This window comes from Procambarus clarkii, chromosome 26 (genome assembly GCF_040958095.1).
Source record: "Procambarus clarkii isolate CNS0578487 chromosome 26, FALCON_Pclarkii_2.0, whole genome shotgun sequence".
Lineage (NCBI taxonomy): Eukaryota > Metazoa > Arthropoda > Malacostraca > Decapoda > Cambaridae > Procambarus > Procambarus clarkii.
The window spans coordinates 30,018,903-30,044,412 of NC_091175.1; the positions used below are offsets into that span (position 1 = coordinate 30,018,903).

Here is a 25,510-nt window from a genome sequence, read left to right on the forward strand (position 1 = left end):
CAGGACGAGCACCAAGCATTGGCTCCTGGAGACAGACACAAAGGGGCGAAAACCGCGAAATCAGAAGTTGGAGTTCGAGGAAATTGGCGTAATAACCTCGAACGTTCCATTGAAGAATGGACAACGACGAGAAGAGAAAGGACAAAATCTGAGAACAAGGAAGAAACAAAGGCGAAAGAGCAACAGAGCACGTTAAGGAATATCAGGGTCGGGATCAGGGTCAGCAAAGTCAGGGTTAGGGGGCATGGGTAAACTGAGCAAAGACGGAGGGAAGGAAACGGGAGAACAGATAAGAGGTGGGCGGGCGGGGTCCGGAGGAGGAGGAAGAGGAGGAGACAACGGAGAGGAGCAGTCAAGGACAGCAGCAGGAAGAGGGGGAGTAGAAAGAGGGGAGCGCACCTCAGCAAGAGCAGCAACCGAAAGGGAAGCAGGGGCCAAAGAAGCCCCCAAAGCAGGAACAGGGGGCGCAATCACTGAAACGGGAGGGGAAGGAGTAACAGAGCCAGAAGTAGCAGCTGAGGAAGAAAGCGAAGCCTTCTTACCCGCCGGGGAAGAGGAAGGAGAGGAGCCAGGCTTTCGCTTCTGACTTAAAGAGACCGGTGTCCCAGCAACTACGTACCGGGCAACGGATTCCAGTGTCTCAACAGGAGAAGCCGAACGAGAGCACACACGACGGCCGTTAGGAGAGCGATGGACATCCGCCCGCACCGACAGGCGGTGGGGAGAGCCGAAAGATGGAGGAAGAGGATGGGAAGGAGGATCGGTGGGGGACGAGAAAGGAGACACGACAGACCGGGTAGAAGGAAGGGGAACCCCAGACAGAGGACCAGGACGAGGATCCTTCGGGAGAGAACCCAAAGGAACAGAGGAGGGGGCAGTGGGTGCATCAGGGTCCAAGGCCCGGAAACGGTTGTGAGTCTGAGGAAGGAGGGAAGGACGAGGAGAGGAAGAGCGCAACACGCGAGCATAAGAGATATTAGCAAAAGGCGGGAGCTGGCGAACCTGCCTCCTCGCCTCAGGAAAAGATAAACGCTCCCGGTGCTTCAAGTCGAGGACGGCTGCCTCAAACTTGTAATGGACACACGCACGGGAGAAGGTAGGATGGGCTTCACCGCAGTTGAGGCAACGAGCCTGGGGAGAAGTGCACTCCGACTTGAGTGCACCTTCACTCCCACACAAAGGACAGAGAGAGACAGTCCCAGAGCAGCGGAGGGCACCATGCCCAAACCTCCAGCACTTGTTACAAAGTCGAGGAGAAGGAATATACTCCTGTAAAAGAGTAAACGAGTAAACGAGTCAACCTGGAGGACAGAATGGCCTTGGGCATCAAGGATATGCCGAATATCATCGTGGCAATCTTGCAGATTCCGAACACCGGTTGCAACATGGGGTGGGAGGAGAATAGTGCCAACACTGGCATTCATCTGAACGTTCTTGGAGACCCGAACAGGGATCTCGCCAAGGCAAGATAAGGCAGCCAAGCGGGAAGCCGCATCCTGAGAAGGAGCAGCAACGACACGTGTACCGAGACGAGTGGGGTTGAAAGTAACAGACGCATCCACGGAATCTACAAGATGCTGATGGAGGGAGAAATCGTCAGGAGGCGCAGAATCAAGAGGGAGGAGATCAAAGTATTTGGCCCATGAAGCAGGACCAAACAAGGCCTGATACGCATCAGCACGAGAAGGAATTGAGCGAGTGCGGTTGGGGCGCGAACGGCGTTGAGAACCCCTAGAGAGAGAGGGGTCAAAAGGCGCAGTAGTCACAACGAAAGACTTAGCCACACCAGGGGACGAAGTGGTCACCACCGGGGGCTGGAGGCTCGACCCAACCACAGAGGAGGGAGGGGAGCTGGGGGAAGAAGTCAGGACGGTCAAAGGAGGAGCAAGGTCGGGGCCCAACGCAGCGGGAGCTACAGAGCCTGGTCTTCCAATACAGGCCGACTCAGGGGCTTGGTCGCCCACCCCACGAGCCTGAGAGGGTACAACGGAAACATTCAACGACATAGAGACGAAAAGTGACAAATTCATCCACGAATGTGCCCCCATACCCACCATGGAGCCACAATTAGAGGCAGGACACCCAACAGGAAGCTATCGCCGATCATGCCGGGCCCCCTAGGGGTGCGTCGTGAGTGTACGCCCCACAAACGCAACATTAAGAACCGTCAGTCCGTCGAGATCGGGTTCAGCGACGAAAGGGGGATTGACAATAAAAGGTTCCCCTCGCTCGAGACGTTGGGTACTACAGTTCTACGGGTGCAAGAGTATGCCTCCTCAAGCACCCGGGCGTCAAAATAGAAGAAGTCCAAAGAAAGAATCCAAAACAAGCAAAAGGTCGGCAGGAAACGACAAGCAGATAGGAGAAGAGGGGGGAGAAAAACGAAACATAAGGAAAAGGAAAAGCGATCCGGCACAATTGGAGAAGACAGCAGCAGGAGTGCAAGGCCAGAAAAGGACAGAGGACTGCCCAACGGAGCATCACACTCCGGCAGCCGCCCACCAAGCCCCCTCACGATGCCAACGGGCCGGATGGGGAGGGGGATATTTCAACCAAGTTTTTGTGACTCCTCGTCTGTGTGTGTTGAGACTTTTAATACCTTATTAATAACCCCTTTGCTATGTCCATTAGCTCACTTGTAAATCCCTATCATGTCAACCCTAATTCTTCGCCTTTCCATATAATGTAGTTTAAGCTTCGTCACTCGTTTTTTACTATGCCAGATTTCTAATTTGCAAGAATACCTTCATCATCCTACGCTGGACACGTTCTAGTAAATTAATATCCATTCCATAGTATGTTGATACGATCTGAACTGCATAATCTGCAGGGGGCCTAACAGTAGTAATATATAGCTGAAGAACTACACCAGGTTTCTTATTACTAAGGCTACGATTAATTAATCCTAGTGTCCTATTTGACTTTTTACTAATATTTTTGTATTGATTTTTTTGGTTTTAAATTCTTGCTAATTATATCTCTTATATCCCCCTGATTCCTTTCGCAACCCGCCTGCGCAATCGCAACGAATACCAGAAAATTTATTAATTGTATACAATTGGGACAAAAACAGTGCAGGATAATGTAAACGGAGCAAGGTATGGCTGCAAAATATAGCACTAGGTGATTTATTACTGACTGTTCGCGAAACAAATCCCATTTTCATATTTGCATTAATTTGCAATAGCCATTTGCAGACTTGGCTACAGGTGATGCTGGGAGGTAATGGACCCAATAGTTTATGAATGTCATTAATTTTGTTTCATAAATGTCATGAAAGTTAAAGAAACTGTCGAACAAAGGCTCCGCTCTTACATTAGTTAAGAACATAAGAATGAAGATAAATGTTGAAGGCCTATTGGCCCATACAACCCAGATCCTTTTTATAACAAATTATATGGTCAGCAGGAGGAAGAAGCTAAGGGGAGAACTTACCGTTAAATAATTCTTCCATATATTCTAACCTGTTTCTCGTTAACTCCTGCTCCACCCGTTTCTTGAGGTTCTTCAACATAACATATCGATGCAAGGACGTATTTCTGCGCCTGAGTTTGGAAATTTTGGCGGTGGAGAGCTTCAGAATTGTATTTTGCTCTCTCATCTGAATTTTGCGGGGTGAGAAGTAACTCTTCTCAAATGGATTAGTCTTTGCCATGGTTACAACAACGGACGAGCGTAAACAAACAGCACGACCAGGAAAGAACTGGAGAAGCAAGTGAGGGTCTGAGTTGGTTCGGCGCCTTATGAGCTAAATCATATCAGGTGAAGTCTGGTGACATGGTGTTTTTGCCTAGTATCTGAAATAAATGGATATATCACTATGCCAGTACAGCACGCAATAGCCCGAACTATTATAAATTTTGTTATAGTAGTCGATTGAGAGACAACATCAACATGCTATTGATGGAAAATATCTCATTAGAGCAAGAATGAGATTCTCTTGGTGCAACAGTTAAGAACATAAGAAGGTGACTGCAGAAGGCTTATTGGCCCATACAAGGCAACTGATATTTATAGCCACCCAATCCCACTCATATACATGTCCATCCAACTCTTGAAACAATTGAAGGACCCCACCTCCACCACAGTAGGCGGTAATTGGTTCTACAAATCAACAACTCTGTTACTGAACCAGTATTTACCCATGTCTATTATAAATCTAATCTTATCCAATTTATACTCATTGTTTCGTGTTATGTCTTGTGTTGACACTTTTAATACTACTATTAATATCCCCCTATGTTTTGCGGTAATAGGGTCCACAAATCGACAGTCCTGTTACCGAATCTGTATTTACCCAGAACATTCCCATATCTATAGTTATCCAGTTTATATTCATTGTTTGGAGTTTTATTATGCGTTGATACTTTTAATACCCTATTAATATCCCTTTTTGTTCATATGAACATTCCTATGTTCATATGAATGTCCATTCATATGAACATAGGAATGAAGGTAAAAGCAGATGTCCTATTAACAGATGGTATCGCTATCGAAAAAGTACCTATTTATATCCACTCAACCCCATTCACATATATATAAAAACCTACGCTTGAAACAATCAAGAGATCCTTCAACTGTTATGCTATGCGGTAATTTGCTCTTCGAATTGTGTACACTGTTACCAAACCAACATTTACCCAGACAATTTCTAAATTTAAACTTTTCAAATTTATACCCATTTGTTCATGTTTAGCCTTGTGTTGATCGAATTGTGACTGGTCCAGGACAGACCGGAACTTCGTCGTTCCATCTCTTTCTAGTGTGAGGTTCAGTCAACATATTTCAACCAAGTTTTTGTGACTCCTCGTCTGCGTGTGTTGATACTTTTAGATATTGTTAGGTTCCTCTTTAGTAAATACAGATACAAAATATTTATTAAAAATACTACTCATCTCTTCATCACTATCTGTTATTTGACCTATCTCAGTTTTTAATGGACCTGTTCTCTCCCTAATTTTTGTTCGGTATAATTGGAAAAACCCTTTAGAATTTGATTTTGCTTGCTCTGCTATGCGAACTTCATAGTTTCTTTTTGCTTTCTTTATCTCTCTTTTAGTATTTCTAACCAGTTGTACGAATTCCTGGTCTAAACAGACTTCCCCATTCTTAATCCTTTTGTACCACGCTCTCTTTTTACCTAAAAGGTTCTTCAGATCCTTTGTTATCCACTTTGGATCATTAGTATTCGATCTATTCATTTTATATGGTATACTACATTCCTGGGCTTCGCTAAGAATATTTTTAAATAGGTTATATTTTGAATCCACATCGAAAACCCCTTTTACGTCACCTATCTCTGGGCTAACGTCTTGCTCCAATACCGGCCCACACCCCATACCCAAGACTTTCCAATATATTTGACCCAAAAAAAGTCTTAGGCTATTGAAATCAGCTTTTCGAAAATCAGGCACTTTAACAGAATTTTCTCCTACAGATCTATTCCATTGAATGCTAAATCTGAATTCTTTATGATCACTGTTCCCTAGCTCACTCCCTATTTCGATGTCCTTAATTTGTGTTTCCCTGTTAGTTAACACTATTGAAACTGGATTAACACTATTGAAAATGGATTAACACTATTGAAACTTAACACTATTTCCTGAATTGAAACAGGAATTTCCTCAAGTACTTTCGTATATTAATACATCTTCAGAAGGAAATTATAATGTATGTCTAATGAGACGTGTCATGACTAGAACGAGTTGAATCATTGTATGATGGACGTAAAATGGATAGTACTACATTCGTCGAAGAAAGTTTGTTTGGATGCTCCGAGACAACACTTATTTAAGGGGGGAGGAGTGCAGGCGTTGAGTCACAATAACGTGGCTAAAGTATGTTGACCAAACCACACACTAAAAGGTGGAGGGACGACGACGTTTCGGTCTGTCGTCCGAAACGTCGTCGTCCCTTCACCTTCTAGGGGGGGGGAGGAGTGTTACGTAAAGTTCCGTAATGCGTCGCATCGGAATAGAATTGGTGGTATTAAGAGTAATATTTTTCTTGCTCAATGGTGCAGGGAGAATGACGTTAACAACCATGCAGGGTTGTTAACGACCAGCGATCGCTAACGATCGTCCGGTGGCGGGAATTCTGATGGCCAATCAGAATCACCGGGCGAGGCAATGAGTACCTGACGGAATGTGGGCAGAAGCCAGTACTCTACTCACTCCCCACCATTCGATACGGCGTAGGTGTGTGCGTGTGTGGCCGGCCTTCTCTAAAAATTACGTCGAGGTGATCCTCTATCTTTCGAAATACCAGTGGAAGATGGTTTGGTTAACGACGTTTGGGGTTCCAGTATATAAAGTATATTAATATATTCCGTCTTAGACGGAATATACATTATAATTCTGTCGTAGACGGAATATATAGGTGTAGTTGGCTGAGGGAGCCTCAAAAACTGCTTTACTGTTTCATAGTAGATAAGTTTATTGTTTCGTAGTCTAGGGAAGTAAATGGCTCGGAAGAGAAAAATTGATGGAGTAGCGCGACTCTCATTGTTAGTCTTAAAGTATATGTAACTGTACATTTAACGTAGTGGCAATTAGATAATATATCTTCACATAAGATACCCACGTATTTGGGTAATATGGATAAAAGTATCCATGACAGTTGGATCCTAACAATGTTCGTAATAAGGCAAATAAGACGCTGGTATTTATTAATCGGTGTTAGTCGCAAGACACCTGGTGTTCTTAAGCTGTATCTTGCTCTGGTTAGGCCCCATTTATATTGTGCACTTCGGTTTTAGTCCCCGTACTATAGAATGCAAATAAACTCGCTCCAACGTGTCTAGTGTAGGATGGCAAAGTTAATTCTCCAAATTTAAAAGATGTTTCGGATAGAAATAATTTAATATAAAGCTTAAATTGCAGCCTCTTGAAAGTTGAAGTTAAGGGGGGGGGGGTTGACATGAGAAGTTTAAGTGGAAAAATGGTCATAAAGGGGAATGTAGAGTAAAAAAACAGACGGAACGCGAAACAATAGGTATAAGTTGGAAAAGTTTAAACTTTAGGAAAGACACGGGTAAATACTGATTAGGTAACAGGGATGATTTATGGAACAAATTACCGCGTAACATGGAAGTTGTGGCTCCCTTCTTTGTGTCCAATATGGGTTGGACATGAATTGGAATCTTGCGAATAAGATGCTTCGTACGGGCCAATTGTCATTCTGCCGTTGTCTTTTATTCTTGCGTTCTTTAGAAATGTCCTCCCATGTCTTCTTCCGCGCTCTAAGTTTAAGGCTCGATTCCTTTATTCTGATATTTTCTTTGTAATCATTCTCTGGCCTTGTTTAGCCTTCTCATTTTTATCTACTTTGCCTATTATCAAGCTAAAAGATCTTTTTCATCCTGCCACCAACATTAGGTGCACTGGGCTTTGCCTTTCCTTCATATCTGGACTTAAACTGTTACTAATACCTTTCGTCCTCCAGACAAAGTTCGCCTAACACTTTTTGTAGCGACCTACTTCAGTCTGCTGATGAAATGAGACTTGAACAAGTGTTGTCTGCAGACGCAAACAATGCTCTTCTGAATCGCCTTAAGGCCTGGCTTTGTTGCTGTTGACTTTTCCCTTTAAGAGTATATACTAAAATGTTCTAAATTTTCTAACACGACTTAACATAAGCCTACCCTTTTTATCTAGTTTTCTATAACTTTCTTTTTCCTATAATTTCCCCCTTTATTACACCTTGCCTTCCGTACCTGTTGCCTTGTATTTCTTCAAAGATTTCCTTCCCCGCTTGCCTATATATTGAAGATGGTTTTTTTTCAATTTGGATCGCATCCAAAATGTCTAATTGGAAAGCTAGTGAAGAAGAGTTTTCGACATGAGACTGGTCCAGGACGACAGTAGACTTGAGAATAAGAACAAAGGTAACTGCAGAAGGCCTAGTGGCCAATACGAGGCACCTCCTATCTATACCAACCCAATCCCACTCATATAAATGTTCAACCCGCGCTTGAAACAATCGAGGGACCCCACCACGTTACGCGGTAATTGGTTCCACATATCAACAACCCTGTTACCGAACCAGTATTTACCCAAGTCTTTCCTAAGTCTAAACTTGTCCAATTTATACCCATTGTTTCGTGTTCTGTCTTGAGTTGATACTTTAAATACCCTATTAATATCCCCTTTATGTCCATTCATCCTCTTGTAAGCTTCTATCATGTCACCCCTAACTCTTCGTCTTTCCAGTAAATACAATTTAAGCTTTATTAATCTTTCTTCATATGAAAGACTTCTAATTTCGGGAATTAACTCTCATCCTACGCTGGACACGTTCCTTGGAATTTACATCCATTCTATTGTACGGCGACCAAAACTGGACTGCATGATCTAAATGGGGCCTAACCAGAGAAAGATATAGCTAAAGAACTACACCAGGTGTCTTGTTACTAATGCTTAGATTAATAAATCCCAGTGTCCTATTCGTTTTATTACGAACATTCATGCATTGCTAGTTTGGTTTTAAATTCTTACTAATCATAACTCTCGGATCCTTTTCGCAATCTGACTTCGCGGTCTTGACACCTTCTAGCTCTTATCTTGTAACTCTATCATTACCTAGTCTCAAACCCGTCCATTTATTAGCATTAAACTGCATCTACCAGTCTTTTGACCATTTTAAAACCCTATTTAGATCAACTTGAAGTGATAGTCTTTCGTGTTGATTTCCCTACTGATTTTTGTATAGTCTGCAAATTTGCAGATGTTGCTACTCAAACCTGAATCTAAATCATTTATATATATTATAAACAACAGAGGTCCCAGGACAGAGCCCTGAGGTACTCCATTAAATTTATCCCACTGACTTAACCCCATTTATACTGCTTCCTTTGAAATAGCCATGCCCTAATCAAATTTTATACAGCTCCCCCAATACCCTGAGCTTCTATTTTTTTAACTAGTCTTTTATGTGGCACTGTATTAAATGCTTTGCTAAAGTAAAGGTACAAATCACAATCCTTACCACTATCAACTGCCTCAACTATGCTGGAATAATAAGTTAGCAAATTTGTTAAATATGAACAGCCATTTGTAAAACCATGTTGCGACTCGTTTATTAATTTCTTTTTAAAGATGGAGAAGAATTGTATTTACAATTATTGATTCGAGTAACTGTCCCACAATAGAAGTTAGGCTAATTGGCCGATAGTTTGACGCAAGTGATATATCTCCTTTCTTAAAAGTTGGTACCATATTAGCTACCTTCCATGAATCTGGCACTCTGCCTAACTTTATTGATTTATTAAATATGGTAGACAGTGGCTCGGAAAGCGCCTCTTTGCATTCTTTAAGCACCCTGGCAAACACTTCATCCGGCCCTGGGGATTTGTTTGGTTTTAGTTTTACTAATTGTTTAATTACATCCTCCCTGGTAACTGCTAAACTAGTCGACCTGTCCTCATCCCCACCCAGAGACTTGTTCAGCTGAAGGCATATTGTTAAGTTCTTCTTTAGTAAATACAGATATAAAATATTTGTTAAATACTATTCTTGTCATTATCCGTTATTTGACCTGTCTCGGTTTTTAATGGACCTATCCTTTCCCTAGTCTTAGTTCGATATAACTGAAAAAACCCTTTAGGATTTGACTTTGCTTGCTCTGCTATGCGAACTTCAGTTTTTTTTTTTGCTTTCCTAATATCTTTTTTATAACATTTTTAACTAGTTATACGAATTCCTGTTCTAAACTGACTTCCCCATTCTTAATCCTTTTGTGCAAAGCTCTTTTTACCTATAAGGTTCTTTAAATTCTTTGTTATCCACTTTGGGTCTTTAGTATTCGATTTATTAAATTTGTATGGTATACTACGTTACTGTGCTTTTAGAATATTTTTAGTTATATATTTTATCTACATCGAAATCCCCTTTTACGTCGCCTATCGCTAGGTTCATGTCTCGCTCAAAGACCGGCCCATACCCAAGACTTTCCAATCTATTTGACCCAAAAAATTTCTTAGGCTATTAAAATCAACTTTTCGAAAATCAGGCACTGTAACAAAATGTTCTCCTACAGATCTCTTCCGTTCTATGCTAAATCTGATTTCTTTGTGATCACTGTTCCCTAGCTCACAACCTATTTCGATGTCATTAATTTGTTTCGCTGTTGGTTAACACAATCTAAAATATTATTTTCCCGCGTTGGTTCCTCAATGTGTTGTGTAAGAAAGCAATCGTCAATTAATTCTAAAATCTTCTGCTTCACCATTCCCTGTTTTGTTAAACCAATTTATTCCAATAAAATTAGTCGCCCATGACATACTGTTAAAGATGCTTTTGATATTTCATCCCATAGATGCTTTGCTTCCATTGTCTAAATTTGGTGGCCTATATATCTCTTATTATATTATTTGCTTTTTCATTTAATTCTATCCAAATAGTTTGTGGCTCGGTTTTGATTCCCTCTTTGAGACTACATTTCTAATTGTCCCTAACATGTATGGCTACTCCCTCTCCTCGTCTAATATATCGATCTGTGTGAAATGGTTTAAATCCATTTATTTGATATTCGGCTAATAGTTATCTATTTTCTACATTGATCCACGTTTCGGTAAGTGCAATCTTTTTTTTTTTTTTTTGTGCAGACAAGAGCATTTAATTCGTTAATTTTTTCTTGGACGTCTAGTGTTAGTGTAATATACTGTAAGTGAATTGTTATTTTGAGGCCCTTTTCTTTCCCTGATCATTTCGCCAATGTCTTTCTCCCACACTTTTATTACCTTCTTCCTCCAAATTCCCGTACCACTATCTACTAACAGTTTAAACCCAAACACCTCTAACCACTGGTTCCAACGAGCTCGCAACAACCCCAGCCCTCCATAGATGCACCCCATCACGAGCATACATTTCATTTCTTCCATTCAAGTGTTCCCATTTGTCTATGAAAGATATTGCATTTGATTTGAAATCCTTCCAGCCGGCAATTGACAAAGTGCCCTCGACATCCATTCATTTCCCACTCCCTTTCTTGGAAGAATGCCACATATGATCGGGATTCCTCCCTTGCTCCTAATTCAATGGCTATCCTGAATCTGTTAGTTCCTCACTCCTAACTTGTCCAACATCATTACCCCCTGCATTTTTTATACAATAAAATTTATTAATTTTTTATATACATATATACATTATTTTATATACATATATTTTTATATATTTTTATTATATACAATAATCGGATACAAATCATGTTTGTAAATCATATTATTTAAATCATAAATCATATGTTTATAAAAATACTGAATTAAAAAAACATTTTATAATTTACATATAATTTGTAATTATGACAAGCTCTGGCGTCGTCTTGACTGTCCTCCTTGTCTGTTTCAGTTTCAGTCGTCGTCTGAGAAATCGACAAACTTTGTCGTCGTCTTAAACTTCTTCTCTCCCGTCTAAATGGTGTTTGTCAGGTTCATTCATCTGAGCCACAATATATGAATACACGGTAGAGGTATTTTCAAAGGGTGGCTGGGAATTAGCAAAGTTCCCACTTGACATGGGCATATTTGTAGATTGAGAAGCATACTTCAGGGTATACTCCTTGAACCCCACCCTTGGAATGGAGATTTTCGTTCGGCGGGGAATATTTGCAGATTTGATCAGATCTCTTATGATTTCCCGATATTAGGTATGAACGGTGGGTCTCTTGTAATAAGCAAGTTCATTCTCATTCACCCGCCGTCGCTTGAATAATGTGACGTTGTTCTCAAAACTGTAATTCTGTAGGCGTAGACCTTGGTTGTCCAGTAGGGCAATCACCCGCCGCAGATCGAAAAGATTGTGAATCTTTACGAAGATGACACTTGTGTCAAAATTCCCTAGGCCATCTAAGACGAAGCTGGCTGTTTGTTTCGGTTTTCAGTCGTCGTCTGAGAAATCGACAAACTTTGTCGTAGTCTTAAACTTCTTTCTCGTCTAAATGGTGTTTGTGTCGGATTCATTCTCCTTAGCCACAATATACGAATACAGTAGTGGTATTTTCAAAGGGTGGCTTGGAATTAGCCAATGCCAAGTGAATTGTCCAGGACGGACCGAAACGTCGTCGTCCCTTCACCTTCTAGTGTGGTCTGGTCGACATACTCTAGCCACGTTGACTCGTCGCCTGCACACATGAAAGAACTGAGATCCTCTCCGTGAGGAAAAGCCAAGAAGATGGAACATGTTGCAGCCGTTCCAGACTACAGGCACATCACCCTCGGCTACTTCATACTAGACGGGTAAGGAGTTGGGACAGTGTTAATAAATGAGTAGTGAAGAAGAGTTAGAATTGGTCAGTGGGAAATTTGTCAAAGATCAACAGATTATCCTCCAAACTAAGCTGGTTCTCTTAAGCTTGTAGTGAAAGAAGCCACGTTAGGTTCTAGTATTTTTGTTCTTGCTTTTAAATGGTGATATATATGCACTAAAATAAAGGACTGCAATGGGTTTTAACTCGGGGTCCCTAGACACGTACTGTCAGTTGAACCATGACTAAAATACCTATTGTATACTTTAAGTTTGAAAGGTACCAACATTAGTGACTGTATAAATTTATCGGTAAAACAATGTATATTTGTTTTAAAGAAAATCTGAATTTGCATATATATATATATATTATATTTATATAGCAGGTTGAATATTAAATAACATTCCTATTTCGTAATTTCACAGATGGCGGGGTAAATGAGCTTGACCAGACAGATGTTGTATACATAATTCGTTAACTAATTGAAAAGTTTATGGTAAGTACAACAACCTCTCATTAAATTGCTCTAAATGCAAACTAAACCGCCATAACAAAGGAAAGATGTAATGGTTTCTTAAATGTTCGATTAATCCTCGTCCATTTCGTACCACTTAATGTCTCGGTCAAAAATTTAGCTTCATTGCATGTATTAACCCCATTAAAAAGTTAAGAATATAAGAATGAGCAATTGCAGATAGCATATTGGCCCATACGAGACGGCTCTTGTTTATATCCATCCAGTCTCAAACATATGTGTAACCTACGCTTGAAACAATAGATGTACCCCACTTATGTTATGCGGTAATTGCTTCCGCACAATTTCTACCATGTTACCGAACCAGTATCTGATTACTCAGAAATCACAATAGCGTGATGCATCAAATGAACAAATCCATAAGGCCCGTGATGAGGGTTCGAACCTTGTTCCTGTTGAAGCTGTGGGATCCTTGTGAGGGCTGGTGCACTAAAAATGACTTTTTTTCTTTTTTACCCTGTCGTGGCGCAGTCGAATAAGATGCGTCTGAGATCATCCCAGTCGTAGGTTCGAACCCTACTGAGGGCCTTTTTTTTCCCTATAGATTTATTCATAAATTTATTTATTCTTCAATTTTCTAGAATGTAATTTAAGCTTTGTCATTCTTTAAATGATTTATATATATAATTACTATTTGTGCACTGTATCCATATTAACGTGTTTTCTTATCCTCAGTTAAGTACACCGAAGCTCGACGTCTTAAAAGGCATGGGAAGTTTGGATAAGAATGTCGTATGTAAAGGTTCAAAAGTCGCCGGAGCGGTTTGATCTGAGAAAGGAGCTAGTTGCCCTCCTGAACAAGAGGTCTACACTTTAAGAAAGATTTAACCCCCACGTCCTTATTTAAGTGATGCTGGGTAGATAAGGAACTTTGCTATTTCAAGACGCCCAAGGTTCTCTCACAACATAAAGCAATCATAAAAAACGTGAAACTCTGCAGACATATCCCGCCGAACCAATATCGGTGTCCCAAGGGTGAACTTTAAGGAGTATTTCTCCAAGAATGCTGTGGAATCTAATAACATGTCAACAGCCTGAATAATACCCAACAACCTTTGGTAAAACTATTACCCTGTATTCCTATATTGAGGCTACAATGAATAAATAAAATCTAGACAACTGAAAAGACGACAAAGTTTGTAGATTCCTCCGAGGAAAAATGAAAAGATTAAAACGAACGGACAAACAGAATCTAGACGACCAAGACAAAGCTTCTCATAATAACAAATTATATGTAAATTATAATTTGTTCTTAAATTAACGAGTAATGGGTAGTTCGATGACCATTACTAAAACTGAATTTGTCTCCCTTTAGTATTTTTATAAACATGAATGTTATACAAATTGTATCTTATCATTAATAAATTGTATATATACCAGAAATCTTATTTTCCAATTAGGTGCAAAAAATGTTTAAACAAAAATATCACAAAGATAGTAAAGAGTGACTTTCCTTTTAATAATACATATTCATTTATAACTGGATCATTTTACACTTAAAATAGGAAATTTCCCAATTATAACAATTAACTATTTAAAACTAATAATAATCCGCCATGATTTTTAGCTTTTAATCCTAACTACAAACTTATCAAATATAGGCATTTTTAAATATTATTCAGATTAAAATTAAATATTATTCAGGTTAAAATAATGCAATAATATTAAACTTTATGAATTAAAGTTTAATATTATTGCAATACCTGGGACGTCACCGCATGGCTAGAGTAAACTATTTTAAGCCCTCTTGAGTGAGAATCTCGCACATCTTGTCTTCTTTAATTCTTGTACTAAAATCTTAGTTCTCACATTATTGGCAGCGTGCGTGTGGGACCATAATGGTTTGGACGGCCAAGATAATTTGGCCATCCAAACGAACCTAACGGGTTGAACGGCCGAGAGAACTTATCCCGCGACCTGAGGATTCCCGAATGAGTTGACAATAAACCCATTTAAAAAAATATTATAAGACGTAGAGAGATTAATTTTAAAAGTTTAGGGATGACGTAAGTACAATTTCTCTGATCATGGAAGCCCATATATGATTACATCTTAAGTTTTAAGCCGCTTAGTGGGCGGCTGAGTGTGATGTCCTCTGTCCTTTTCTAGACTTGTGCTCCTGCTGCTGTCCTCTCCAATTCTGCTGGGCATCTTTTCCTTTTCCTTCTGTTTCGTTTTTCTCCCCCCTTTTCTCCTATCTGCTTGCAGTTTCCTGCCGACCTTTTGCTCGTTCTGGTTCTTCCCTTGGACTTATTCTGTTTTGACGCCCGGGTGCTGGAGGAAGCATACTCTTGCACCCGTAGAACTGCAGTACCCGACGTCGAGAGCGAGGGGAACCTTTTATTGTCTAAACCCCTTTCGTCACTGAACCCGATCTCGACGGACTGTCGGTTTCTTAAGGTGGCAATTGTGGGGCGTATACTCACGACGCACCCCTAGGAGGCCTTGGCAAGATCGGCGATAGCTTCTTGTTGGGTGTCCTGCCTCTAATTGTGGCTCCATGATGGGTGTGGGGGCATATTCGTGAATGAATTCTTCTTTTCGTAATGATAACTCCTGTTTCGCCTGCTTCTGGTTTACCTTCTCAAGCTCGTGGGGTGGGCGACCAAGCCCCCCGAGTCGGTCCGTATTGGAAGACCAGGCTCTGTAGCCTCCGCTGCATTGGGCCCCGACCTTGCTCCTCCTTTGGCCTGTCTGACTCCTTACCCTGGCTCCCCTCCCTCCTATGTGGTTGGGTCGAGCCCCAAGCCCCCAGTGGTGACTACCTCGTCCCCTGGCGCGGCTCCTTCTCTAGTTGTCTTTTAACCCCTCTCTCTGGGGGTTCTCACCGCTGTCCTCGTCACGGCCGCCCTTGCTCGATTCCTTCCAGTTCTGCTACCGATCAAGCCTTGTTTGGTCCCGCTTCGTGGGCCAAATATTTTGATCTCCTCCCTCTTGATTCTGCGCCTCCTGACGATTTCTCCCTCCATCGATATCTTGTTGATTCCGTGGATGCCTCCATTACTTTCAACCCCTCTCGTCTCGGTACAAGTGTCGTTGCTGCTCCTTCTCAGGATGCTGCTTCCCGCTTGGCTGCCTTATCCTGCCTTGGCGAGACCCCTGTTCGGGTCTCGAAAAACGCTCAGTTGAATGCCAGTGTTGGCACTATGTTGCGACCGGTGTTCGGGACCTGCGCGACTGCCACGACGATATTCGACATATCCTTGCTGCCCAGGGCCATTCTATTCTCCAGGTGGACACGTTTACTCGTCCCCCTCGTGGTAGTCGCCGTCAACCCCTCCGGGTTGTGAAGATTACCTTTGATGGTAGGACCCTTCCACCCTCTGTCATTCTTGCTAGTGCCAGGTGCTCTGTCCAGGAGTACATTCCTTCTCCTCGGCTCTGCAACAAGTGCTGGAGGTTTGGGCATGGTGCCCTCCGCTGCTCCGGGACTGTCTCTCTCTGTCCTTTGTGTGGTGGCGAAGGTCACTCTTAAGTCGGAGTGCACTTCTCCCCAGGCTCGTTGCCTCAACTGCGGTGAGGCCCATCCTGCCTTCTCCCGTGCGTGTGTCCATTACAAGCTTGAGGCAGCCGTCCTCAACTTGAAGCACCGGGAGCGTTTATCTTTTCCTGAGGCGAGACGCCAGGTTCGCCGGCTCCCGCCTTATGCTAATATCTCTTATGCTCGCGTGTTGCCCTCTTCCTCTCCTCGTCCTTCCCGCCTTCCTCAGACTCACAACCGTTTCCGGGCCTTGGCCCCTGATGCGCCCACTGCCCCCTCCTCTGTTCCTTTGGGTTCTCTCCCAAAGGATCCTCCTCCTGGTCCTCTGTCTGGGGTTCCCTTCCTTCTACCCGGTCTGTCGTGTCTCCTGTGTCTTCTTCCTCGTCTCCCTCCGTTCCTCCTTCCCATCCTTCCCCTCCGTCTCTTGACTCTCCCTGCCGCCTGTCGGTGCGGGCTGATGTCCATCGCTCTCCAAACGGCCGTCATGTGTGCTCTCGTTCAGCTTCTCCTGTTGAGACGCTAGAATCCGTTGCCCAGTGCGTGGTTGCTGGAACACCCGTCTCTTTACGTCAGAAGCGTAAACCTGACTCCTCTCCTTCCTCCTCCCCGGCGGGTAAGAAGGTTTCGCTTTCTTCCTTGGCCCCTACTTCTGCCTCTCTCGCTCCTTCCCCTTCCATTTCGGTGGTTGCGCCCCCTGTTCCTGCTATGCAGGTTTCTTTAGCCCCCGCTTCCCTCTCAGTTGCTGCCCTTGCTGAGGTACGCTCCCCTCTTTCTACCCCTCCTCTTCCTGCTGCTGTCCTTGCCTGCTCCTCTTCCTCCTCCTCCTCCGGACCCCGCCCGCCCACCTCTGATCTGTTCTCCCGTTTCCTTCCCTCCGTCTTTGCTCAGTTTACCCATGCCCCCTAACCCTGATTTTGCTGACCCTGATCCCGACCATGATATTCTTTAACGTGCTCTGTTGCTCTTTCGCCTTTATTTCTTCCTTGTTCTTTGTTTTTGTCCTTTCTCTTCTCGTCGTTGTCCATTCTTCAATGGAACGTTCGAGGGTATTACGCTAATTTCCTCGAACTCCAACTTCTGATTTCGTGGTTTTCGCCCCTTTGTGTCTGTCTCCAGGAGCCGATGCTTGATGCTCGTCCTGGTCGTTTTCGTGGCTATTCCTTTCTCTCCCCCCCCAGCCATTGCTGAGGCTTCTAATTCTTCTGCTCTCTTGATTCGTGCCGATGTTCCCTTTGTTCCTTTGCTTTTTCCTTCGCCTCTCCATTGTTCTGCTGCTCGTATCTTTGTGGGGAAATGGTACACGATTTGTTCCATTTATCTCCCCCCGAGTGTCCCGCTCTCCCTGATTTGAAACACCTCCTAGACTCCTTGCCGGAGCCTGTGCTCCTGCTGGGTGACTTCAATTGTCGTCATTCTCTTTGGGGTGACGTTCTGACGAATACCCGGGGTCGCCTCCTTGAGCCGTTTCTCCTCTCTTCTTCCCTGTCTCTTCTGAATTCTGGTGAGCCCACTCATTTGGACTCTCGGACTCGCACCCTTTCTTGTCTTGATCTTTCTCTCTGCTCTTCTTCTCTTTACTTAGATTTCACGTGGCAGGTTCTTGATGACCTCCATGGAAGTGATCATTTCCCCATCCTTGTTTCCTTTTTCTCGTTTCGCCCTTCCCTCTCTTTCCCTAGGTGGCAGTTTGCTAAGGCAGACTGGACCCTATTTACCCTCAGTGCTGCTCTCTCTGACCTCTCCCTTCTGCCTCTCTCTCGCGCTCTCCTCCTTTTTCATGACACTGTCTTCAACGCTGCCCTCCGCTCTATTCCTCGCTCTTCCTCTCGGGGTCCACGGAAGTGCGTTCCCTGGTGGAATGCGGACTGCGCTCGGGCTGTCCGCTGTAAGCGTACAGCCTGGAAGAGGCACCGCCGTAGGCAGACGACCGATTCTTTTCTTTTCTTTCGGAAAGCGAGTGCGGTGGCCCGTAGGGCCATCCGTACGGCTAAACGTGAATGTTGGGCATCTTATGTCTCAACAATTACGTCCGAAACCCCTCTGGCCCAGATCTGGAAGCGTATCCGCAAGATAGCGGGTAAGTTCGTTCCCGATGTTTCACCGGTCCTTCACCTCCATGATACTCTTGTGGCGGACCCGTTGCAGGTCGCTTCCGAACTGGGTTCCCACTTTTCTTCTGTTAGCTCTGGTCTTCATCTTCCCCAATCTTTCCTTCTTCGTAAACCTGTCCTTGAGTCTCGTCCTTTAGATTTCTGCACTCATCTTCAGCTTCCCTATAATGATCCCTTCTCTCTCTCTGAACTTCGTTCTGCCCTGGCCCTCTGAGGTTCTACGGCGGCGGGCTCCGATGGTATTCATTATGAGATGCTTCGCCATCTCCCTCCGAGCACGTCTCAGTATTTACTGAGTCTGTATAATCGGATCTGGGAGTTGTCGTCAGTCCCTGAGGACTGGCTCGATGCCGTTGTCCTCCCTGTATTACATTACATATATTACATTTTCAAAGACTTTAGTTTACAAATACACAACTGAATAGAACTTACGCATCTCCGATTTTATATCTACATTTTAGTGAGTTGGATGGGGTGAGGTGGCATTAATAGGGTATTAATTTCATCAACACAAGACAGAACAAGAGGTGGCATTAATAGGGTATTAATTTCATCAACAAAAGACAGAACACGAAACAATGGGTATTGAATAGAAGTGTTTGTAGAAAGCCTATTGGTCCATATTTCTTGATGCTTCTATATTGGAGCGGAGTCTTGAGGTGGGTAGAATATAGTTGTGCATTAATTAGCTGTTGATTGCCGGTGTTGACTTCTTGATGTGTAGTGCCTCGCAAACGTCAAGCCGCCTGCTATCTCTGTATCTATCGATGATTTCTGTGTTGTTTACTAGGATTTCTCTGGCGATGGTTTGGTTGTGGGAAGAGATTATATGTTCCTTAATGGACCCCTGTTGCTTATGCATCGTTAAACGCCTAGAAAGAGATGTTGTTGTCTTGCCTATATACTGGTTTTTTTGGAGCTTACAGTCCCCAAGAGGGCATTTGAAGGCATAGACGACGTTAGTCTCTTTTAAAGCGTTCTGTTTTGTGTCTGGAGAGTTACCAGTAACTAGAGTAACTCTCCAGACACAAAACAGAACACGTATGTTTATATGCATATGTCCGTGTAGAGAATTTTATTGCGATTCCAATGATACCAAAATTAGCGATGTAGGACAACTGTAGGCTTCGCACCCTTTAGGAGAGTGGAAACATTTTGTTGCTGTTTGCATCTGAAACTCGCCGAGAGCGAGTGATCTGAATAGTTTTTTATTTGGTGTTGATATTCCTTATGCTTTGGGGGCATTTTATAGGTATGTTCTTATAGACAATTTTATTGCGAACACAGTGATACCAAATTTAAATACGTGTGCCTTCAATTATTGGCAGGACAGTCAAAAGAGTGTACACTTTTTCGGTCTTACCGCGAAGGCGCCCGAAACGCAGAAAGCACATAGGGTATGATTTTTTTCAGAACGCCGATAGTGCGAAAGTGTTATAAATCTAATCTTATCCAATTTATACTCATTGTTTCGTGTTGTCTTGTATTGATACTTTTAATACTATTATTAATATCCCCCTACGTTTTGCAGTAAGAGGGTCCACAAATCGACAGTCCTGTTACCGAATCTGTATTTACCCAGAACATTCCCATATTTATAGTTATCCAGTTTATATTCATTGTTTTGAGTTTTATTATGCGTTGATACTTTTAATACCCTATTAATATCCCTCTTTGTTCATATGAACATTCCTATGTTCATATGAATGTCCATTCATATGAACATAGGAATGAAGGTAAAAACAGATGGCCTATTAGCAGATGGCATCGCTGTCGAAGAAGTTCCTATTTATATCCACCCAACCCCATTCACATATATATAAAAACCTACGCTTGAAACAATCAAGAGATCCTTCAACTGTTATGCTATGCGGTAATTTGCCCTTCGAATTGTGTACACTGTTACCAAACCAACATTTACCAAGGCTATTTCTAAATTTAAACTTTTCAAATTCATACCCATTTGTTCATGTTTTGCCTTGTGTTGATCGAATTGTGACTGGTCCAAGACGGACCGGAACTTCGTCGTTCCATCACTTTCTAGTGTGAGGTTCAGTCAACATATTTCAACCAAGTTTTTGTGACTCCTCGTCTGTGTGTGTTGAGACTTTTAATACCCTATTAATAACCCCTTTGCCATGTCCATTAGCCTACTTGTAAATCCCTATCATGTCAACCCTAATTCTTCGCCTTATCCGGGGTTGGCTGGTGGAAGAGACTAGCCACTGTGGTGCTTAATGAGGAGAGTGACCAGCGGGTCACACGAGGGTCCTGCCTAGGGCTCGCAACCCTAGTATCAATCATGGAGTCGCCTAAACAGCGAGGCTGATCGCTACCTGTCAGCTACAGGCTGGATTGTGGTTGAAGGCCTCCAGGACGAAGCACCCAGTGGGACTGTGATTTGGCTGGCCTGTGGCCAGGGTAGATTCGTGGTAGTCTTAGTGGATTTATCGTGGGCCAAGGAAGAAGGAACCAGGGCTACCCAGAGTGAGCACCGCCGAGTATCCAGTGTCTTCGGAGGAAGACTGAACTGTACATATTTTGTGTAGTTATAATCCCCGTGTGTGACTGTATATATATATATATATATATATTAGTATATTTTGGTAGCAGTCTTTCCTGTAGACATATATTATTAAATATGACCGAAAAAGTAAGATTAATAATTCTAACACGAATTTTCTCAATCTTTCGTACATTTCTTTTCACTGTTGGAGGTAAATCAAAAATCAATTCTCCAAAATTCATTTTTATTTCTAGTCTAACGCGACACGAGCGCGTTTCGTAAAACTTATTACATTTTCAAAGACTTTAGTTCACAAATACACAACTGAATAGAACTTACGCATCTCCGATTTTATATCTACATTTGAGTGAGGTGGAAGGGGTGATGTGGCATTCACACAAGACAGAACAAGAGGTGGCATTAATAGGGTATTATTTTCATCAACACAAGACAGAACAAGAGGTGGTATTAATAGGGTATTAATTTCATCAACACAAGACAGAACACGAAACAATGGATATTGAATAGAAGTGTTTGTAGAAAGCCTATTGGTCCATATTTCTTGATGCTTCTATATTGGAGCGGAGTCTTGAGGTGCGTAGAATATAGTTGTGCAATAATTGGGTGTTGATTGCTGGTGTTGACTTCTTGATGTGTAGTGCCTCGCAAACGTCAAGCCGCCTGCTATCGCTGTATCTATCGATGATTTCTGTGTTGTTTACTAGGATTTCTCTGGCGATGGTTTGGTTGTGGGAAGAGATTATATGTTCCTTAATGGAGCCCTGTTGCTTATGCATCGTTAAACGCCTAGAAAGAGATATTGTTGTCTTGCCTATATACTGGGTTTTTGTAGCTTACAGTCCCCAAGATGGCATTTGAAGGCATAGACGACGTTAGTCTCTTTTAAAGCGTTCTGTTTTGTGTCTGGAGAGTTTCTCATGAGTAGGCTGGCCGTTTTTCTGGTTTTATAGTAAATCGTCAGTTGTATCCTCTGATTTTTGTCTGTAGGGATAACGTTTCTATTAACAATATCTTTCAGGACCCTTTCCTCCGTTTTATGAGCTGTGGAAAAGAAATTCCTGTAAAATAGTCTAATAGGGGGTATAGGAGTTGTGTTAGTTGTCTCTTCAGAGGTTGCATGGCTTTTCACTTTCCTTCTTATGATGTCTTCGACGAAACCATTGGAGAAGCCGTTATTGACTAGGACCTGCCTTACCCTACAGAGTTCTTCGTCGACTTGCTTCCATTCTGAGCTGTGGCTGAGAGCACGGTCGACATATGCGTTAACAACACTCCTCTTGTACCTGTCTGGGCAGTCGCTGTTGGCATTTAGGCACATTCCTATGTTCGTTTCCTTAGTGTAGAATGGAGTGTGGAAACCTCCGCCCTTTTCCATGACTGTTACATCTAGAAAGGGCAGCTTCCCATCCTTTTCCATCTCGTAAGTGAAACGCAGCACGGAACTCTGCTCAAATGCCTCCTTCAGCTCCTGCAGATGTCTGACATCAGGTACCTGTGTAAAAATGTCGTCAACATACCTGCAGTATATGGCCGGTTTCAAGTTCATGTTGACTAAGACTTTTTGCTCGATGGTACCCATGTAGAAGTTTGCAAACAGGACACCTAGGGGAGAACCCATGGCGATCCCATCTACTTGCTTATACATGTGCCCATCCGGGCTCAAGAAGGGTGCCTCTTTAGTACAAGCTTGGAGTAGTTTCCTCAGAATATTTTCTGGTATGTCAAGAGGAGTACAGGCTGGATCACGATACACTCTGTCGGCTATCATTCCGATTGTCTCGTCCACAGGTACGTTGGTAAACAGCGATTCTACGTCCAACGAGGCTCTTATCCCTGTGGCCCGTGTGCCCCGCAGTAAGTCAACAAATTCCTTTGGAGACTTCAGGCTGAAGGCGCAAGGAACATAAGGAGTCAGCAGGCCGTTGAGTCGCTTCGCCAGTCTGTACGTGGGTGTGGGTATCTGGCTAATGATTGGCCGAAGTGGGTTTCCAGGCTTGTGTGTCTTGACATTTCCATACGCATATCCAGGTTTATATTCCCCAATGATCTTTGGCAGGTGGAGTCCGGATTTCTTGGCGTTCACAGTTTCGATCAGTTTGTTGACCTTTGCTTTTAATTCGGCTGTAGTGTCCTTCGTTACCCTTTGGAACTTAGTTTGGTCAGAGAGTATGATGTTCATTTTCGCCAGATATTCGTCTTTTTTAAGAATGACATATATTGGCGACTTGTCACCTCTCCTGACAACTATCTCCTTGTTCTCACAAAGGCTTTTAGCTGCCGCTTTAAGCTCGGGGGACAGTATGGTGCTTCTGTAATTGCCTCGATTCTTTCCTCCTTCCGCAATAAGTTCTGCTTGTAAGGTATCTTTGGTAGTGACCTTCTTTTGTGTCTCGAGGTCGAATATGTCGTTCAACAGAATTTCCAACTCCACTTTCCGGGCCATCTCACTCGGTCTGGACATAACGTGACAGTTTATGCCCAGATTTAGGAGAGTGACTTGGTCCTCAGTGAGGTTAATTCCTGCAAGATTCAGGAAGCCATCTCTTGGTCGTGGAATTGCCATAGGTCCTCCATATAACGTTGTTAGTTTCTTGATAATCCTTGTTTCAGTGCTGAGGTGATGTCAGTCTGTGAGGATGTCGAGGTGTTGATCAATGCGGGTATGGAGACTTTCGTCGATGTTGCTATTTCTCCATTCGTTTGTAGCAAGAAGTAGTTGCGTTTTGTTGTCTTTGATTTCATTTTCCGCCTTGTATATCTGATCACGAATCAGATCCTGGCGAAATTTTATCGTGAAGGCTTGATTCCTTGCTGCTGGGTCGTGCGTTTTAATATTAGTATATTTTGGTAGCAGTCTTTCCTGTAGACATATATTATTAAATATGACCGAAAAAGTAGGATTAATAATTCTAACACAAATTTTCTCGATCTTTCGTACATTCCTTTTCACTGTTGGTGGTAATTCAAAAATCAATTCTCCAAAATTCATTTTTATTTCTAGTCTGACGCGACACTTGAGCGCGTTTCGTAAAACTTATTACATTTTCAAAGACTTTAGTTTACTCATACACAACTGAATAGAAGTTACACATCTCCGATTTGTTTATATCTACATTTGAGTGAGGTGGATGGGGTGAGGTGGTATTAATAGGGTATTAAATTCATCAACACAAGACAGAACACGAAACAATGGGTCTTGAATGGAAGTGATTGTAGAAAGCCTATTGGTCCATATTTCTTGATGCTCTTATATTGGAGCGGAGTCTTGAGTTGGGTAGAATATAGTTGTGCATTAATTGGCTGTTGATTGCTGGTGTTGACTTTTTAATGTGTAGTGCCTCGCAAACGTCAAGCCGTCTGCTATCGCTGTATCTATCGATGATTTCTGTGTTGTTTACTAGGATTTCTCTGGCGATGGTTTGGTTGTGGGTTCTCCCCTAGGTGTCCTGTTTGCAAACTTCTACAAGGGTACCATCGAGCAAAAAGTCTTAGTCGACATGAACTTGAAACCGGCCATATACTGCAGGTATGCTGACGACATTTTTACACAGGTACCTGATGTCAGACATCTGCAGGAGCTGAAGGAGGCGTTTGAGCAGAGTTCCGTGCTGCGTTTCACTTACGAGAAGGAAAAGGATGGGAAGCTGCCCTTTCTAGATGTATATATATATATATATATATATATATATATATATATATATATATATATATATATATATATATATATATATGTATATATATATAATATATATAATATATATATAATATATATAATATATATATATATATATATATATATATATATATATATATATATATATATATATATATATATATATATATATATATAAATTTAAATATTTGTATCCCTCCCCCTTTAGTTTTAGTTGCGTTACAGAACACACCCCTTGAAAGCCTCTACTAACTTGGCGCCGGATTCCCAATACTCTACTACCATCAGAGAAGAACCCGGTTGCGTCCCAGTAGGGCCGTAACAGGCTCCATCAAGTGACCATGGGTTAAGCGAGTATGGCCAATATGCAACCTCGCCAGAGCTGTTTCCCACCACCGGTTATGGTGGAAGGAGGATGGTCACGAGGAAGCACAACATTTAAGAGTACGTACTTTGTTACCAGTAACAGACAACCAAGAAGCCTGCCAATGGGTAAGGACTGAGGAATGGATAACCGGGTAAAAGTCGGAATACGGAATACCTTTACGAGAGATGGGACAAGAGCAGACAGCTTCCTTGGCGGCAGCATTCGCATGCTCATTTAAAGATACACCAACATGGCTGGGAACCCAACAAAACTCAACCGACTTAAATTTACTGTGAACAAGAAACAGCCAATGCTGGATCTCGACAACTACTCAATGAACCGGATTAAAGGACCCGAGAGCCATGAGGGCACTACGAGAGTCAACAACACCTACAAAGGAAGACTGACAACGAGAAAGCAGGAGACGAAGAGCATAGAGAATAGCATAAATCTCCGCTGTAAAGATGCTAGTCTCCGGAGGTAAGCGACACATATAGGTGCGATCAGGAAAAACAACAGAGTAGCCAACACCGTCCGCAGACTTAGACCCATCGGTGAAGACAGAAACGGAGCGGG

At 42.6% G+C, this 25,510-nt stretch overlaps 1 long non-coding RNA gene across 1 annotated transcript; it reads left to right on the top strand.

Annotated features, from left to right (window-relative positions):
- The first annotated feature begins 6,168 nt into the window (after positions 1 to 6,168).
- On the top strand, positions 6,169 to 13,528 carry LOC138369048 (uncharacterized). Its single transcript, XR_011229738.1, has 4 exons — positions 6,169 to 6,240; positions 11,346 to 12,232; positions 12,666 to 12,736; positions 13,451 to 13,528. It is a non-coding gene; the product is annotated as an uncharacterized lncRNA (long non-coding RNA).
- The last annotated feature ends 11,982 nt before the right edge of the window (positions 13,529 to 25,510 follow it).